This window comes from Artemia franciscana, unplaced genomic scaffold (assembly GCF_032884065.1).
Source record: "Artemia franciscana unplaced genomic scaffold, ASM3288406v1 Scaffold_209, whole genome shotgun sequence".
NCBI lineage: Eukaryota > Metazoa > Arthropoda > Branchiopoda > Anostraca > Artemiidae > Artemia > Artemia franciscana.
The window spans coordinates 412,149-431,379 of record NW_027063105.1 but is presented as its reverse complement, the minus strand read 5'-3'; the positions used below and the strand labels follow the sequence as shown (position 1 = coordinate 431,379).

Below are 19,231 nucleotides of genomic sequence, written 5' to 3'. Positions count from 1 at the left end.
CCTTTTGGGCCTACCATCCAGGGCCGACCAATTTAAGGCCGACCTTAAATTGGCCGGGAGGCTATAAAGAAAAATATTGTGAAAATTATAAGTCTTATGGCTACGGCACCCAAGAAGTGAAATTAGGTCAAAACCAATTGAAACAATATTTTCTTCATAATATGTAGAATAATTGCTGCTAAAACAATTTTGTATGCAGGCCCGCAATGCTTTATCCCCAACCCCCTCCACTAATGTGCGATATTTTCCAGGTATTCTTGCAATGCGTCTCTTGTTTGAACCTGTTTACCTGTAAATTGAATCAACTGACGATAAAGCTATTAACCTAAGTTGGAAAAAATCCCATATAACAAAAACTGTAAAAAAAAAATTAAAAAAAAAAAAAAAAAAATCCTTTATTACTCGCAGTTTTAGGATTACAACTGGGTTATAAAAAAATTGTTACTTCAATTATGAGTGAGCCAAAAGACACCAAAACTGAAAAATACAATTTTTCGAAAAGCAGTTTCTCCAGGATAACAAGAGCCAAGAGGCATTTTCCCCTCCAACTCCCCCCACTGTCACTAGATCCGATCAGGATTTAAAGTAAGAGTTCTTAGACACAAGATCCTTCTAAATATCAAATTTCATTAAGATCCAATAACCTGTTCATAAGTTAGAAATACCTCATTTTTTCTAATTTTTCCAAATTAACCGTCCTTCCACTCCCCCCTCCTCCCAGATGGTCAAGTCGGGGAAGTATCTATTCCTAATAGTGATAGGGACACAAATTTTTTTCAGGAGTTTAAGCAAAGGGATAGGTGCTTTAAGATACTACTGTTTATATGGATATCCCATTTTAAATAGAAGAAACCGTGACAACGAGTAATCTCATTGAGGACCCAGAAATTTCAGGAGGTATATGATAAAGGAAAAGAGAGGGAATTAAAGGGAATATATAAATACCATCGAGATATCTTTAAAGGGGGATCCTTTTGAGGAATATTTAAAGGAAATTTTCAGGTTTGAACCCCTTCAAATCTACTGTGATTCTAATTTGCCATTTTTCATTCTTTTTTATAATAGCTATGATTTTAGAAAATTCTGATTCTAATTAATTTTAAGAAGTTATTAATACCTATTTACCTATTTTTGGGGGTTATTAATATTCGAAGTTTTTTTGCCATAAATAACCTCCTATTTGAGCTTTATTTGGCCCTTTTTGAATTTGCCAGTCTAATCTGTTTTAATTTTCATGACATGCTATGTCCCGAACATGTGTATTCATGTTTTTTAATTTTTTATTTAACTGTTACTTTTTTTTTGCTAATTAAAAAAAGTGAATATTTAAACCATTATTATGGTTTTAACCTTTTTAAACTTTTCTATTTTCTGTTTTGACCCTAAAATACGAGTTAGGCTCAGCCAGGCTTTTGATAGTTATTTAAAAAATGATAGACCTTATCTAGATGATATTTGCATTTATTAAAAAGTTTCGGTTTTGCAATAAAAAATTTTAAATGTTTAAAAACAAGACCTATAAGTTACAGTACTATGCCTCAACTAATCGATTACCTATGACTGCGCAGACACATCCTGTGAACGCAAAAATTTAGTCCTAGTTTTCTCATTTAAATTTCTTTCAATAAAACAAAATTCTTTTAATATGTGCATTATTTTTCTGACTGAAAACAAAGGGCAAATTCGCACCAACTATTTCACTGGCAATTTTATATTTTATTCTAATGGATATTTTGGGCTTTCCGCCATTAGGCATAAAAATGAAAAAACTTAGTTTAATTCAACGATAAAAGGTTAAAGATCATTCCTGATTCTATCGCTACTTCCCCCTCGTCTACAATCTGTCTGTGTAAGCCCTTAAACGCTTTTACTTTCAATTCAAGCTATAATTACATGTAATATCTATATTTAGTGATAATCCACCCTCTGCTAACGTTTTTCTTAAATAAGAAAACTTCTAAAATGTGATTGATTCTCTGAGTTGCAAGTGCGTGTACCTGTTACACCAAAACTAATAGCCTCCCCCTATTTCCTAGTTCAAATGCAAATAGTGGAACTTCTTTTGAGAGAAAATATGGGAAGGGGCGGGGGGTTAAACTGTAGTGGATCTGCATGCAAAATGTATTACCTACAATTGTTTTGCGTATTATGAAGTAAGAATTCTTTCATTAGCATTAACCTAACTTCAGAGCTTGGGCGTAGTGGCTATAAGATACAAGTACGCATTGTTTATATGGATATCCCATTTTAAATTAGAAGAAATTGTGACAACAATTTGTTTCAAGGCGACGCAGAAATTTCAGGAGGTATATGATTAAAGAAAAGAGAGGAAGGAAAAAATATAAATTTCATTTAAGTTTTATTTTACCTATCAAAGGCTATGAGCCTGCTAAGATTTGCCAGATTTTTGAAAAAAGGGAATAAAATCTCAATAAAAATCACATCATAAGATTCGGCGTATCAGAAAACCATATTATTCAGGTTTCAAGCTCATATCTGCAAAAATGCGGAATTTTGTATTTTTTTTTTGCCAGAAGAAAGGTCATGGATGCTTGTTTATTTGTCTCCTTTTGTTCTTATTTTATTTTTGTTTTTCCCACAAGTAATCGTATCGATCAATTGGTCTTGGAACATCATGAGATGGCTCATTTGAACGGAAATTAGAAGTTCAAGTTTCGTTTTTAAGTGACCGAAAGAATTGTAGGGCAACTAGGCCCCCTGCCCCGCACCCATTTCCCCTAATATCCCGATTAAAATTTTTAGATAGTCGTTTTGTTCATTATAGTCGAAAAGCCCAATAGCTATGACTTCGGATACAAAAATATGCCTTTTAGTCTAATGATGTGTTTGAAATCAGTATAGCCTCCTTTCTTTTTATTTATTTATTTTTTTTTTCGAAAAACTAGGTAGATCTCAGCAGCCTTATAACTTTTGATGTACAACCTTGAATTATTTGGCTTTACATAATTTGAATGAATATAGAATGTAGCCAGTTCTTTGATGAAACGTTGTTATTGTTTTTATACATTTGGATTCCGGTTACGATTAGTGTACTAGTTGATATTTTTAGTTTGACGGGCCATTCTTTTAGTTTTATATAACAAACTATTCGAGTAAATACTATTTTTGGATTTTCTAAAGGGCTTAATATTTCTATTTGAAACTGTATCTTCAAGGATACCACTGCATTAATTCTAAGTAACTAAAAAATTGAGCACAGTCAACCACGGCTTTTCGAATTATTTGTTTGTATGGATTTAATACTTTGATCATTGGTTTACATGGATTTAATTACAAATTTTACAAAATTATTTTATGTTTTCAGGGGTGTCAAAACCAGAACCCCCCCCCCCCGCGCCTGGACGCAGCTAAGATTTGATTATATCATAGATACACATTCCTGTCTTTAATTGCAACAAGTCTGAACTCTACATTTTGTATTTAAGTAATTCATTTTTCTTAAAAAGCCAAAATATTTAACAGACTGTAAAGGAGAGAAATACATGTATATCCCCTTCCATCTTTCTTAGATAGTTAGATTCCATTGTCTCAAGGGGAAATGGTGTGGAAGGGAATTGAGTGCTGTACAAAGTAGTTTGTTTTATTTATATTTAGAATAAAGCTTTGAGTACACCCTATGGCGGTACACTGTTTTATAGAAGGGTAAACACGAGTGTGAATTTTGAAAATTGATTCTGCCGAAATATTATCTTGCCTCCTACATAATATTGATATAATATTATACGCTGATCTAATTTACTTTTGAATTACTTGCGTGAAAAATTAAGGGAAAAATAAGAAAATAATTAGAGTGTAACCTCCATATAATTGAGCCACCTTATCCTTCGTGGAACAACTCACTTTGAATTCAACCCCTAAAAACGAACTCTCATTTTACCCAATTTCTGTGCAATTCAGCCCTCATTTAAATCTGTCCTTTTTAATGAACAATTCAAACATATTTTGACTCAACCCCCATGCAACTTAATCCCTGGTAATACTGCCTTTTTTAACTCAACCACTGTTTTACCAACCCCTATTTGGATTAGCTTCTGTTCCTTCCAATGAGAATAGGGACCTGGTGTATTTGGGACCTGGGCATTAAAATTTCCATAATTTCAAATGAATGAGACAGAAAGATAGTTATAAAAAATCATAAGAATTTGACAATGATTAAAAATCATTTCTTTTGAGTCAACTTTTATTGCTTCAGATAAAACGGTTGAATTACATTTTCTAAGCTATGTTGTTGGTTTCAGGAGGGCTAAGTTGGAAAAAAAAAGTTTTTTTCTGTAATTTTGGCAAACATGAAATGCACCCTAAGGATGTTGTCATTTCGAAAAAAAAAAAACGTAGAAAAATATACCATCCAGGACCAAACAAAAGCAAACTTTACGTTTTTTTCCCGTGGAGTTTTAAGCCAGATTTACCGGCATTATTTTAAAAACAATGAGAAATTAATTTAAATAATTTTTTCAACTGAAAGTAAAGCAACATTAACATTCGAGATGAACGTATATAATTCCGTTTAAAAGGGGTTCCTTCCTCTTCAATGCCTTTATCTTTATGCTAAAATTTGAACGTTTGTCCGAATTTTTATGGCATTTGGTATTAACCAAGTGACATATAGCAATCGCAAATTCTGTATGTCGGTCTGTCCCGGTTTTGCTACTTTAGGCACTTCCAGGTAAGCTAGGACGATGAAATTTGGTAGGCGTATCAGGGACTGGACCAGATTAAATTAGAAATAGTCGTTTGTTATCCGGTGGATAACAAATTATCCATCGGGATGAAACTTGGTGGGAAAAATAAGCACAAGTCCTAGATTTGGGATTGACATATTCGGAACGGATCTGCTCTGTTTGGGGGAGTTGGGGGGGAGGAGGAGGGGTAATTATAAAAAATTAGGTATTTTTAACTTACGAAAGAGTGAACGTATCTTAATGAAATTTAATTTTTAGAAGTACTTCGAAACTTGGATCTCTTATTTTAAATCCCGACCGGATCCAGTGTCATTAAGGGGGGGGGGGATCTTCGAAAACGCTTAAAGCGGAGAGATCAGAATGAAATTTGGTGGAAAGAATAAGCACAAGTCCAAGATAGGTGACTGACATAACCGGACCGGACCCGCTCTCTTTGGTGGAGTTGGGGGTGGGAGTAAATTGGAAGAATTAGAAGAAATGAGGTATTTGTATCTTACGAACGGTTGACCAGATCTTAATGAAATTTGATATCTAGAAGGATCTTGTGCTTTAAAACTCTCATTTTAAATCCCGACCAAATCCAGCACCATTGAAGGGAGTCGGAAGGGGAAGCCGGAATTCTTAGAAAACGTGAAAATCGAGGTATCTTACGAATGGGTAATCAGATCTTAATGAAACTTGATATACAGAAGAATATTATGTCTCAGATGCTCCATGTTCAATTCGAATCAGATCAGGGGACATAGAGGGTTGGAGGGGGAAACAGAAATCTTGGAAACCGGAAATCTCAGAAAACGCTTAGAGTGAGGTGATCGGAATAAAACTTAATGGGAAGAATAAGCAAGTTGTAGATACGATATTGACATAATTGGTACGGATCCATTTTTTTTTGGGAGAGCTGGGGGTTGTTAATTTGGAAAAATTAGAAAAATTGAGGTATTTTTAACTTGGGAACGGGTGACCGGATTTTAATGAAATTTGATATTTAGAAGGAATTTATGTCTCAGAGCTCTTATTTCAAATCCTGACCAGACTTAATGACATTAGGGGGAGTTGGAGAGGGAAACTGGAATTCTTGGAAAACGCTTATAAATGTCGTAGATACATGATTGACGTAACCGGACTGGATCCGTTCTCTTTGAGAGAGTTAGGTGGTGCGGTTGGACGATGAAAATTGGTAGGTGTGTCAGGGAGCTGTATAGATTGACTTGATAATCGTTACTCTAGATTCGACCATCTGGGGGCTGAAGGAAGTGGAAAAATTAGAAAAAATAAGGTATTTTTTGCTTACGAGTGGGTGATCCAATCTTAAGGAATTTTGATATTTTGAAGGACCTCGTGGTTCAGAGCTCTTATTTTAAATCCCGATCGGCATTAAGCTTCTGATTTTCCTTTTAAAGCAATCTATTAATTCTTAGAATTTTGCTAGAGCTCATACCATATGAGCTCTTGGCTCTTCTGACCTCGTGGCAAGTGCCATATGAGCTCTTAGCTCTTGTTTCAAGATTGATTCTTGAAAGACAAGGGCAGTTTTATTAGAATATTCAGCTTTTCTAAAAGAGATAAAATTTTAATGTGAAAAGAAATGGTACTGAGCAGGGGGGGGGGCAACTCCCTCGTATGTGGAATAATTTCGGTTCGTTTCGAGTTTTAATGCTGCTCCTTACTTTCAGTTTAAAAAAAACCTTTTTTTCATTACCGGTTTCTTCATTAGTTTTTTGACAAGTAACAGAATAGATGGGAAATATATAATTTGGGCTATATATTTGCACAAGAGGTGGTTGGGGTATAATTTTTTGACAGTGTGAAGTTAGAAAACAATTCTCACTGTGTAATATGTAAAATAATTATACCTAATATATTTTGGATGCTCACCCGCTATACTTTACCCCCCATCCCCCCGAATTTGCAAATATATAGCTCCAATTTGTTTCTAAAGTATTATATTTGCATCATATTTTGAGCTATTTTATTAGGATTAGTCAGAGAAACGGACTTTACTTAGCTTCTATATAGATATGCGCCGTAACAGAGAAGTACCATTTAGTTTCTTAAAAAATTATGTCGAAATTAAGATAAACCCGTCTAGATAAAGCATCCAGAGAAACATGACATAGTTTTCTTTAGTATATTTTTGCCATTATGGTACTATATGGCTCATTTTTCATTTTTCACTGTCATTTTCACTTAATTAGGGAAAATTAGCTCAAGTAGATTCTTCTGGATTTTGGCAAACTTACGCAACTGAATTTTGGTTTCAGATAGGTCACTTATAAACAGACTGTACAGCTATTAAATTCGTATCTCTCTCGGGACGTCATTAAAGGGAGGGAGATTGGTCCCCTAAATCCCCCCCTCTCCCCTCATATATGTCATTATATTGTCTATCTTCTCCATAATAATCCATATTCTCCTGTTTTACCACTTTTACGTCTTTATGAAATTTTAAATGAATCCAATCTTTTTTGTGTTTTTTTATTGTTCCTCCTGCATATCATGCCACAGGATTTGAAGGGGGATATTGTTTTGTTAAGGTTTTAGTTAACATGTGACATTAAATAAACAAATATATAAAATGAAAAATTTGAAATATATAGAAAAATTTCAAATATAAAATGATAAAATGAAATATATAGAATGAAAAAAGTTTTTTATTTTTTCTAAAATGTAGAGTTATGAGTCAAACTTTAGCGTAAAGAGCGAGGCGTTGAGGAGGTGACAACCCCTTTCATAAACGGAATAATTTCTGTTCGTTTTAAGTTTTAATTTCGCTCCTTACTTGCAGTTAAAAAACTTGTTTTTTATGTTTAATTTTACAATAAAGCTATTAAAGTTAAGTAGGAAGATCCAATATAACAAAAACAGTAAACAAATTGGAGTAATTCCTGCAATTTTAGGATCAATCCTGGGTTATACAAAATAATGCTGTTTTATTTATGAATGGGACTGTAAAGACCAGAGTGGAAAACTATATGTGTTCGAAAAGCAGATTTAAAGATATAATTTTTCTCCAGGATAAAAAATTAAAATTTTGGAATTAATGCACCTTGATCGCATCTGCCATATAGACAAGAGCGATGATTATTTTTTTACTTATAAGACAAGAATTTCCAAAAAAGTTGGAAAGTTTGAAATAATGTCGTTTTTAGTTTTTCGCACGATTTATTTCCATTATGATAAGTATTTATTTATATATGTGTTGGTATATGTAATCGAAAGAGAGATTTGAGCACTCCAAAAGACGGCGGAAAATTTATTAGGTGTTCTCCCAAAGAATTGAAAGTTGACACATTACCAAAGATCGTCCTTTTGGGCCTACCATCCAGGGCCAAACAAGAAGCTAGTCGTCCTTAAATTGGCCGGGAGGTTATAAGGAAAAATATTATGGAAATTAGAAAGTACTTCTAGCTACGACAGCCAAGAAGTGAAGTTAGGTTAATCCAAATGAAACAGCATTTACTTAAAAATATGCAGAATAATTGCTGCAAAAACATTTTGTATGTAGAGCCGCAATGCTTTATCCCAATTTTAAAGGTACAATTAGGTAAAAAGGTACAAAGGTAAAAATTAAAGGTCTGATAGCCACGACACCCAAGAAGTGAAGTTAGGTCTTTCCAAATGAAACAATATCTACTTCATAATATCCAGAATAATTGCTGCTAAAACATTTTTTATGTAGACCCGCAATGCTTTAACCCCAAACCCCTCCACTAATGTGTGATAGTTTCTAGGTATTATCGCAATGCGTCTCTGATGTGAATTCCTTTACCTATAAATTGAATCTACCGTGGCGAAACAAAAACTGTAAAAACAAATTACGGGTGGGAAAATGCATTGAGAATATATATAATTCGGGGTATATATTTGTGCATCAGGGGGGGGGAGAGGTAAAGTATACGAGGATGCATGCAAAGTGTGTTAGCTACAATGATTCTGCCAAATATGAAGTAAGCATTGTTTTCTAACTTCCCGCTGTCCAAATACTTTACTTTCCCCTCTAATGTACAAATATATATCCCAAATTATATTAGTCCAATGTGTTATGTCACAAACTACTTGTTTTCCACTGAGCGTAAGCTAATTGTCTCTTAAAACAGACAAATGAAACCGGTTTGCTCTCGGATATTAGACAGTGTAATTCTTGAGTGTTGTTGCTCTAACAGATAAGTACCGAAAGTGATAAAGAGTCAATATGGTAATTAAAAGGACATTAACCTAGTCTCTGTAGGTACCAAATTACTTAGTAATATGATATCTTTTTGACTGAGAGATGCTGTTCACAAAGTTTTAAGAGGAGAACAGTGCGGGTTTAGGAAAGGTAGAGGATGTGTCGACCGAATGTTTACTCTTATGGAGGCCCTAGACGGCCAATCATTTTGATCAAAAGCTTTCATCAATCGATTGACTCTAGCATGAGTCTAGGAACCTGTTTGACGTTTGAGTCAAGTTTTGACTGTGATTGATAGAAAGTTTGAATGACTCAATCATTTTGATCAAAAGCAGTGTGTTACATTAGCTTTGGTCAAGATTGAAGGGTTGATTGAAGGGTCGAATGAAGATTAAGTAAAGCACACATCAGTCTATTGACAGAAACTTGATCAAAATGATTGACCTTCTAGGGCCTCCTTTAGGTTAATTACTGAGGAGTGTCTGAGTCAATAAACACGTTTGCTCCTCAGTTTTATAGATTATGAGCAAGCGTTCAATTCTGTAGATAGAAGAGCTTAGGGAAGGTCTTACCCTTGTATGGTATACCAGACAAATATATTAAGAGTATTAGTGCTAGTACGAGAATAACGTTGTTGCGGTCAAGATAGGAAAGGAGGTTAACCGAAGGTTTTGTCTTAAATCAGGCGTTAGTGAAATCCTATCCTACCCCATTTAATATGGATCAGTTGGATGAACTTAGTCTTGAGGAGAACAGTAAAGGCAGTGGGAGAACATAGAATCAAATGGGGAAGAAAAACTTTTTTGGAATTTGATTATGCTGATGATTTCCGGCAAATTATCTTCGCTGAAGGGAGGATTTTGGAGTGATCGGAAAAATTATTATAACTTAGCCTGTCAGCTAAAAGTTTGCTAAGGGTGGGTCTATCTTAAGTAAAATATTTTACGGGGGATTTTTAATGAAACTTGAGCCAGATTTAACGGCATTATTTTCAAAGATCAGAAATTAACTTAAAAAAAATATTTTTTCCAACTGAAAGTAAAGCAACATTAAAATTCGAGCCGAACATATATTATTCCGTTTAGAAGGGATTACCTTCCTCCTCAATAACTTCTTAATTTTGAATGTTTGTCCCAATTTTTTAAGAATGAATCCTAAAACACAAGGCCAGTTTTATTAGAATATTCAACTTTTTTAAAAGTTATAAAAATTTTAGCTTGAAGAGAAAAGGCACTGAGCTAGGGGAGGGGGGTAACCCCTTCATATACGGAATAATTTCTGTTCGTTTTGAGTTTTATTGTTGCTCCTTAACTTCAGTCGAAAAAAATCCTGTTTTGTTCATTTAATTAGACATTGAATTCAAGTGTGATGAAATATTAAATGTGTGGAGCAATGCCGGGGATGGGGGGGGGTGTGTGGGGTTGGGGGATGACTTAATTTATTGAGTGCACTTTACTATAACTGTACTTTACTGGAGCCCCCACTGAGCTGTAAACGTCCATTTATGTATATTTTGTGAACCAGTAAAACATAACTGTTTACAGCATTTTTGTGCTTTTTCAGTAATGGAAAAGAGTCTCTCTGTACCTAGAAAATGATTAAAATTTCAAAGAAGAAGAACAGCGTCTGTTGAAAAAGTCAAAATGGAGAACAGTGATGATGGGAGCATGTTATTAGGATATTGGGGGAGTCGGAGGGGGAAACAGGAAATCTTGGAAAACGGTTAGAGGAGAGATCGGGCTGAAACTTGGTGGGACGAATAAGTGTAAGTCATAGATACATGATTGACATAACCGAACTGAATCTGCTCTCTTTGGGGGAGTTGGGGTTGTGTTAATTCGAAAAAATTAGAAAAATTGAGGTATTTTTAACTTAAGAGCGGGTGACCGGATCTAATGAAATTTGATATTTAGAAGGAACTCATGTCTCAAAGCTCTTTTTTTTAAATCTCGACCAGATCTGGTTACATTGGTGGGAGTTGGAGGGGGAAACCGGAAATCTTGGAAAAACTCTTAGAGTGGAGAGATCGGGATGAAACTTGGTGGGTAGAATAAGCAAATGTCGTAGATACCTGATAGACATAACCGGGCTGGATCCGATTACTTTAGGGGAGTAGGGGGGGGGGGGTCCAGTGCTTTGACGACTTCGGTGCTTTTGGATGTTCTAGGATGATGAAAATTGTTAGGCATGTCAGTAACCTGGACAAATTGACTTGATAAAGTCGTTTTCCCCGATTCGACCATCTGGGGGCTGAAGGGAGAGGAAAAATTAGAAAAAATGAGGTATTTTTAACTTATGAGTGGGTGATCGGATCTTAATGAAATTTGATATTTCGAAGGACCTTATGTCTCAGAGCTTTCATTTTAAATCCCGACCGGCATTAAGCCTCTGATTTTCCTTTTAAATCAATCTATTGATTCTTAGAATTTTGCTAGAGCTCATACCATGTGAGCTCTTGGCTCTTCCGACCTCGTCACAAGTGCCATATGAGCTCTTACTCTTGTTTTATCATTATTATTATAACTAGAGGCTTATTGAGTGTCTTAGATCTAAACAGGGGTATGATCTTTTTCGGTAATTTGATTGAAAGCTGAAACTTAATGAGACGTACCTAGCTGGTAATTTTATCCATTTTTATTTTCTCACATTATTATGAGCAACAGCTGATATCATTCTCTGCTATTTGCTCTCAAAAGAAGTTCCACTATTTCCATTTGAACTAGGCATTAGGGGGAGGCTATCTATTTTGGTGTGACAGGTGTAAGCCCTTGCAACTCCGAGAATCAATCTCAATTTAAGAGTTTTCTTATTTAAGAGAAACGTTAGCAGAGGTTTTATTATTTTTAAAAATAAATATTGCAGTTCTCTATGTAATTATAACTTGAATTGAAAGAAAACACATTTAAGGGCTTGCACAGACAGATTGTGGTAATACTTTTTAATTTTATGCCTAATGGAGGAAGTCCCAAAAATATTCATTAAAATAAAATATAAAATTACTTGTGAAATTGTTGGTGCGAATTCACCCTTTGTTTTCAATCAGAAAAATAATGAAAAACAAAATCCCCATTTCTATGGATCGTCCTAAGAAACTTGTCAAAGACTATGGGAGAGTATGGTATCTATTCGGAAAATAACTTCTTCTAGACTTAGTTTATCCTGATAACTTAAGCGTCTTAGATGAAGATGTTAGCAAAATGACTGATTATTGGAATTTTCGGAAGCTCGAGGAGCCAGTAGCCAACAGGTTTTAAAATTAACGTGAAGAAGGCCAAGTTTCCTGAACTTTGAAGAAGTGAAGATGAAGAGGTAATGTTGTGTATCGAGAAGGTAGTTTAAGTGGATAACTTCACTTACCTGGGTAGTGCTATTGCAAACACCTAAAACAAGAAGAACAATAGGGAATTTTTTTTAAGACAATGGGAAACAAATTAGAATGAATATTTCGGCCCTATGTTCAAGGGCCGTCCTCAGCAATCCAAATAAGAAAAAACAACTTACAAGAGTATAAAATCAATAAAACTAAAATGAACAGTTTTTCAAAACAGTCCCAGCATCCTTACCTCAGCGAAGTTCAACCAGGACTCTTCGTCGTTATTTAGTGCTATTGACAAGACGGTAGATAGATTGAAGGTGATAGCAGTAGAATAGCCAAGGCTCAGAATGTTTTTCTATTAAGTAGAAATAAAAAGTTAGGAATAATTGGAAGATAAGTCAGCAAATCAAAATCAGACTGTTAGCTGCGAAACGTGAGCTCTCGGAATCACGACGGAAGGTTTATTTGGACCGTGAACAACGCGTTCCATTATGGAACAAGATGCCTCCTAATTATTGGAATTTTTACTCAAAAATGAATTTATTTGTAGAAAGCCTATCTGATGCAGGTTTTGTGTGCCGACATCGCTCTGATTTATTTACCTGTCCTTGGGAAAAAAGACACTTTAAGGGTTCATCAATAACTTTTCTCCGTTGTGTTCGTTTGAGAAGGAAGTTTAAGAACAACCTGATTGGATGAAATGCAAGTTCGAAGATGTGTTTAGTACTTTTTCTTTTGGTATCCTTTGTTAATTGTTGATGTTTACGACAAACCATAAAATGATTCGACAATGAGCAAGAGATATTTATGCAACATGTACGCATAATTTTAATTCCTGACGATAAATGCACGAGCTCCCTAGATAAAAGTATTAAGGTCATATTTATTTCTGAAAGTCGTTTGTTGGTTAGGGGTTTCCTCCTCAGAATTTTTAGAATGAGGTTGAAAAAAAACCTCATTCTAAATGTTGGATAATGCTTTTTTTGCTGATGAATTTGGAGGCGCATTTGTTACTTAGATAGAAATTAGGCAACGCCTCTTTTACGCTCCTTCCAAATATAATAATCGTTTCAATCGCTAATAAACCCCTTCCCTAATATACATTGTCAAAACTGTCGTAACATTCGTCAGTTTCTCCTTAAAGTTTCTCTATTGTACGTAACTGTCTAAACTTCAAATGAATCAGCTAAATTCAGGTTCAGGTTCGTTATAATAATAAATAATATGAAAAAAACTTCGTTTTCTTAAAGAGTTAAAGAGGCTGCGTCCCAAAGCCGAACCTTAAAACGTACAGGAATTAGAAGAGGCAGTTGGGGGGCTGCCGCCCCCCAAACCCCCAGCTTTTAAAGACTCTTTTGTACAGGTTTTTTTTTGTGGGGGGACTTCATTGTTACTAATTACTAGTTTCGGCGCAATGGTTCTCCTGTCCTCTTGTGTTTAACATTTTTCGAAGTTATTCCATTATTCATTCATTTCAATTTTTTGTTAATTAAAAGAGGGCCTTTCCGAAGCCAAGAGCGGGGGGTTAGCAAAAAAACAAAAAGGCTGTACAAAAGAGTCTTTAAAAGCTGGGGGTTTGGGGGGCGGCAGCCCCCCAACTGCCTCTTCTAATTCCTGTACGTTTTAAGGTTCGGCTTTGGGACGCAGCCTCTTTAACTCTTTAAGAAAACGAAGTTTTTTTCATATTATTTCTGTACGTTTTTCTACAATCCATGGTGGATGTAATTTAATAATTAGGACTATAAGAAGACTATTAGGAGAGGCAAACCCCCTGCTTTTAAAGACTCTTTTGTACAGGTTTAATTTTTTTTCATATTAATTCTGTACGTTTTTCTACAATCCATGGTGGATGTAATTTAATAGTTCCTGTACTCCTCGTACAGGAATTAGGAGAGGAACCCACCCCCGCTTTTAAATCATTGTATAAAATAGAAAAAAAAAAAATAGATAGAATGACCGAAATGTTTCTTTTGCTCATAAGAAGCTAATATTCTGTTATCTCTCAAATGATAAGCTGTCCAGGTGTTATCAAAATTTTTTTGATGTTGTGAAAAAAAATCGCCCGTATGGGACTTGAACCTTTGACCAGAGGATTAAAAGTCTCACGCTCTACCAACTGAGCTAATAACTTGCATGTGTGTAAATATAACTTCTCAATAGCTTTTAAAAATTTCAAATTAACATGGGCTCTTATGGAGAGAAATCCGTTAATTTAAATAGCTAATGGGTGGTTTCTGGAAAACAGGGAAGGAGTTATCGGATCAAGCTGAAATTTCGCGGATAAGCTCCTGGGCCGTAGGGGACCTTAACTTGTGAATTTCAGCCCGATCGGACAACGTTAAAAGGGGTGGGGGGGGGGTTGGAGGGTCGAAAGTTTCGGGGGGTTAAGATTTTCCTACGAAACTTTCATGGGCACTTACTCGGAGAATTCCGCATCGAATGAGTCTTCGTACACCCAGATCCGATGTCGGATGTGACCTGTAGGCGTGGCGAAAAAAAAAGTAAATGAATTTTAAGTGGCTATGCGTGGTTCCTGGAAAACAGGGAAGGAGTTATCGGATCAAGCTGAAATTTCGCGGATAAGCTCCTGGGCCCTAGGGGACCTTAACTTGTGAATTTCAGCCCGATCGGACAACGTTAAAGAGGGGCTTGGGTTGACAGGTCGAAACTTTCGGCCAGATTTTCCCCATGAAGAAAAAGTTGGAGGGGGATGAAATTTTGCAGGTTTCTTAGTTGGAGCTCGGGCTACGAAATGCATCCCTCCCCATCCGTCTGCGACCACTGGAACCGAAGATCGCTTAACATTGTCGTGTGTCGCCTCTTTATAGAGGCACGAGTGTGCCTCCTTGAACAAATAACAAAAGGTCCAGAGCCCGGCTAAGAAGACAAATTCGTAATACACGGGATGGAAAAACTTCTTTATATAAATACAGCATCCATACTTCACTACAAGCAATTCATACAAGTGTAATTAAACATATTCTCCCGTCATTGCCCGGTCAATAACACCGCCCGCTGACACGTCCAGCGAAATAAACATAAAAAATAATAATAATAATATAAAAAAGCTATTAAAATAAAATAAAAGATACCAAGAACTCTGGAGAAGGCCTAGGTTCAGTAACATGAAAAACCAGATAAAATGGGAAGAAACTTCACATCCCAAAAGCGATCCGCATTGACTAACAACGATTCACTTATCACATATAAATTTCAATATATCAACATAAATTTAAGTTATCGTTTAATTAATTAAAAATATCAAAAAGTCCTCGGTTTCAACTGTTTATTTTGGAAATACTACGGGTATCTTTTGGAATGAATATGCCACTGTTTGAAATTATGACTGTAGGAAGTTACTGGGATATTCTATACCGGACCGGACCAAGAAAATATATTTTCTTTAATTTTTGCGTCACTCAATGTAAGCAATTCTGGTCTTAAATATTTAAAGCCATCCCCTATCGTGTCTGTAGCTCGTGCAATGCTTCTCAAGAGCTCAAGTATTGTATGCATATTTCTTCAATTGATAAACTACCTTATCAAGGCGTATTAGTTCAGGTATTAAATTGCTTTTTAACTTGGAAAAGATTTTCTTTCCGACACCATTTTATAACATGAGATAAGTCAATTTTTGTTCGCTTACTAACATAAAAAGAAGCTATGCAATGAAAAAGAAAAGGAACAAAATGTAAGTCACAAAAAAGATTAACTTTTATACTAAAAGTTAAACTTATTGGGTATCTTAGATCTAAACAGGGATATGATCTTTTTTCATAACGTGATTGAAAGATGAAACTTAATTAGACATAGCTGGCTAGTAATTTTGTCTCTTTTTATATTTTATCATATAATTATGAGCATCTTTCTCTGTTATTTTTTTTATCAAAAGAAGCTTCTTTGCGACATTGAATCCAAGCGTGTTAATCTATAAAATATATGGGGCAATGGCGGGGAGGGGGGGGGGTGTTGTTAAACAGCTGAGTTTAGTGAGTACACGTTTGCATAAATGCACTTTAGTGGAGCCCCCATTGAACTGTAAGTGTTTGTTGATTTATATTTAGTGACCCAGTAAAATGGTACTGTTTAATTACCAACAATTTTGTGCCCTTTCAGTTGAAAAAAAGAGTCCAAATTTCGAAGAAGAAGAACAGCATCTATTGAAAAAGTCGAAAATGGAGAACATGGATGATGACAGTAAAAGGGTACTGTTTAATTACCAACAATTTTGTGCCCTTTCGGTCGAGGAAAACAGTCACTGTATATTGGGAAAGAGTCCAAATTTCAAAGATGAACGGCATCTACTGAAAAAGTCGAAAATGGAGATAAGTGATGATTGCAGCATGTTTTTAGGAGAGAAGAAACTCACCAAAACCCTATGCGATGACATTGACGAAGTGGAATATGAGGTAGTTGACATAAGTCGGGAAAATAATTATTTTTATTTTTTCGATAACTTGGGAATATTGGGTGTCTTCGATCTAAACAGGGGTATGATCTTTTTTAGTAACTTGATTGACAGCTGAAACTTAATTAGACGTACTCGGCTGGTAATTTTTTTTTTTTAATTTACTATCTTTTTTGCATAGGAGCTGGTATCTTTTCTTAGTGACTTTTTATGAATAAGGGAGTCAATATTGATCGATGAGACTGATTTCTGAGCTAATGAATTCCATTTCAGAGGGTAAAATATTTTTGGGAGATTTTTAATGGAAATCAAATTAAGTCAGATATAAGTTTCTTTTTAAGAATTTTTCTAGTGATGTTGAGTCGATAAACTAGCTAATTAAAGTGGACTTGAGGTTCCTGGATCGCCTTAGGCGTGTAAGAAGCAGGATTTTTTCCTTCAGCATATCAGCAGCGAATCTTTCATATAGTTTTAAGGAGTGAGGGAGATGGGACGAAGGTTCCCTTTTTTCTTAGCTTCTCGATTCTTCTTCAAATCTTTAATGGGGAAATAATGGGAACAAAATCGGAAATTTTATTAGCTGGTATTTAATTGGGTATCAGGAGCGAATCTTTCATATAGTTTTAAGGAGTGAGGGAGATGGGACGAAGGTTGCCTTTTTTGTTAGCTTCTCGATTCTTCTTCAAATCTCTAAGGGGGAAATAATGGGAGCAAAAACGGAAATTTTATTAGCTGGTATTTAATTGGGTAAAGCTAAATGTTCGTCCAGTAGGTCTCTAAACTCCCTAAGACAGAAGAAGGTCCCAGAAAATCCTTAAGACAGCTGTCATCCCCCCTTTTGCACAATAGTTTTGACTCTCTTTTCCTCTGCGGTCACTAAAACTCCCAGGCTTTTTGTTTTCGTTGCTTTAAATGTGTATTGCTGGGGGCTCGGTATTAAATCTCAGCTTCATCTTAATAGACTAATAAATTCACCAATGTTGCCATTGATATGAACAATTTTTGCCCCGTAGTAACTTAAAAAAAAGTTTTGAAAATAACAGTGATAAATAAATGCTCGTTTTAAAAAAATCCAGGAGTAGTAAATGTTTACCACGATAGTCTCAAAATTTATCTTTCTGAACAAACTGTTTAGGAGTTGCTGATACCCTCTTATATACTGATTAGTCACCAGAAAATGGTCAGTAACTGAAGTGGTTGCCATTGAATTTTTCCTGTTTTTGTAACTTGATAGATGAACATCAAGAAAAAAAGAAACATCAGAAGATCCACATGGAAAGCTAACTGGTCAGATTCTTTTGATATTACCCATGTACTTCCAGAAGATGATGAAACTACAGGCGCTTGTTGATTTCCGTCCTCGTTTTATAATTTTGTGAGATTGGTATGAATCTCGAGTGTGGTGTTGATTTTGTCATTTATATCGCAAACAACAATTGGATCATGTCTCCATTGATCTTTTCTTTATATCAGGAAGGTTCCAAAAGATTCTTTTTTTTCGCAAAAAAATGACTGAAGACTGGAAAAGGAAGAACTATTTTCTCTAACCTGGTCTTTTATATATGTGTATGAAGAATCCCCATACGACAGTAAATGATTCTTCCAGATCTTCATGCTAAAAGTAACCTAGATAATTTCGTAAATTTCACAAAATAATTGATATTTTGGTCACATATGCAGTGAACGTCATCAGTAGTATTATCACTACTAATACTTACTGCGTTAATCAGTATTACTACTAACGGCGGTCCCTCCATATATACCCAAAATATCTAGTATTTTTTTGAAATTTATCACTGTCTATTCAAAGGATTTATTCCTATTAGAACTTTTTATTTAAAAAAAAAAACAAAAAACTATTGATTCACTCGAATTTGGAATGGATATACTGGAAGAATCAAATAGGATAAGGGTCATTGCCATCTGTTATGTATACGAATATAGAGGGGAGGGAAACATAGGGGGTAAGCGAAGAGTAAAATATTAAACTGGAGAGTTTGAAATTCTACAATGTAGAAAATAGGTGGAACAATTTTATTTTAGGAAAAACTTTGCGAAATTGCAGATGGTTTCTTACGAAGGATTGTTGAAAATGCAGTTAGAATTAATCGTGAAGTCGCCTTTGTTTCACAAAAAAGAAGAGGGGTTTTACAAAAAATATTATGAAATCGAAAGGAATGTAAGGAAAATGGAAAAAGCTTTAAAATATAAACCAAGGACAAATGGAGGCCTTTGATAAAATTACTGAAATTGCAGAAAATTTAACCACAATTCAAAACTTTCCAATATTCTCATTAGGCAATTAGCTGTATCAAGCATAATTGTACTATCTTAAGCAAAAATGCGAGGAAGCATTAGAGATGATAATCAATGGATAAAAAAAATAAATAGGCCCTGGGTGCTGATGATGTGGTAAATGATTTTTCTAAATAAATTTAAGAAAAGGGGAAGTAAGTAGTAATTGTAATAAAACTTTAATTAAACCAGATCTATGAGAGGTATCAGTGCTATAATGAAGAGCCATAAAGGTTCAGTGCATTATTAGTATTTTTTTTTGCCAGAGGAACTTCATATTGAAGAAAAGGTCGTTCAAGCTTTGGATGGAGCTCCTTCGATTTGAAATAAGAAGTTCTAGT

The 19,231-nt window shown here is 35.0% G+C and overlaps 1 long non-coding RNA gene across 4 annotated transcripts in view; it reads left to right on the top strand.

Annotated features, from left to right (window-relative positions):
• Positions 1-19,231, top strand: part of LOC136042826 (uncharacterized) — an 82,203-nt gene that overhangs the window by 46,040 nt on the left and 16,932 nt on the right. For 3 of the 4 annotated variants that reach the window (XR_010621450.1, XR_010621453.1, XR_010621451.1), the window contains one exon: positions 16,304-16,596. This is a non-coding gene — a long non-coding RNA (uncharacterized LOC136042826). Of the gene's footprint in view, positions 1-10,434; positions 12,181-16,303; positions 16,597-19,231 lie in introns of all 4 variants that reach the window. The other variant, XR_010621452.1, reaches the window with a different exon arrangement.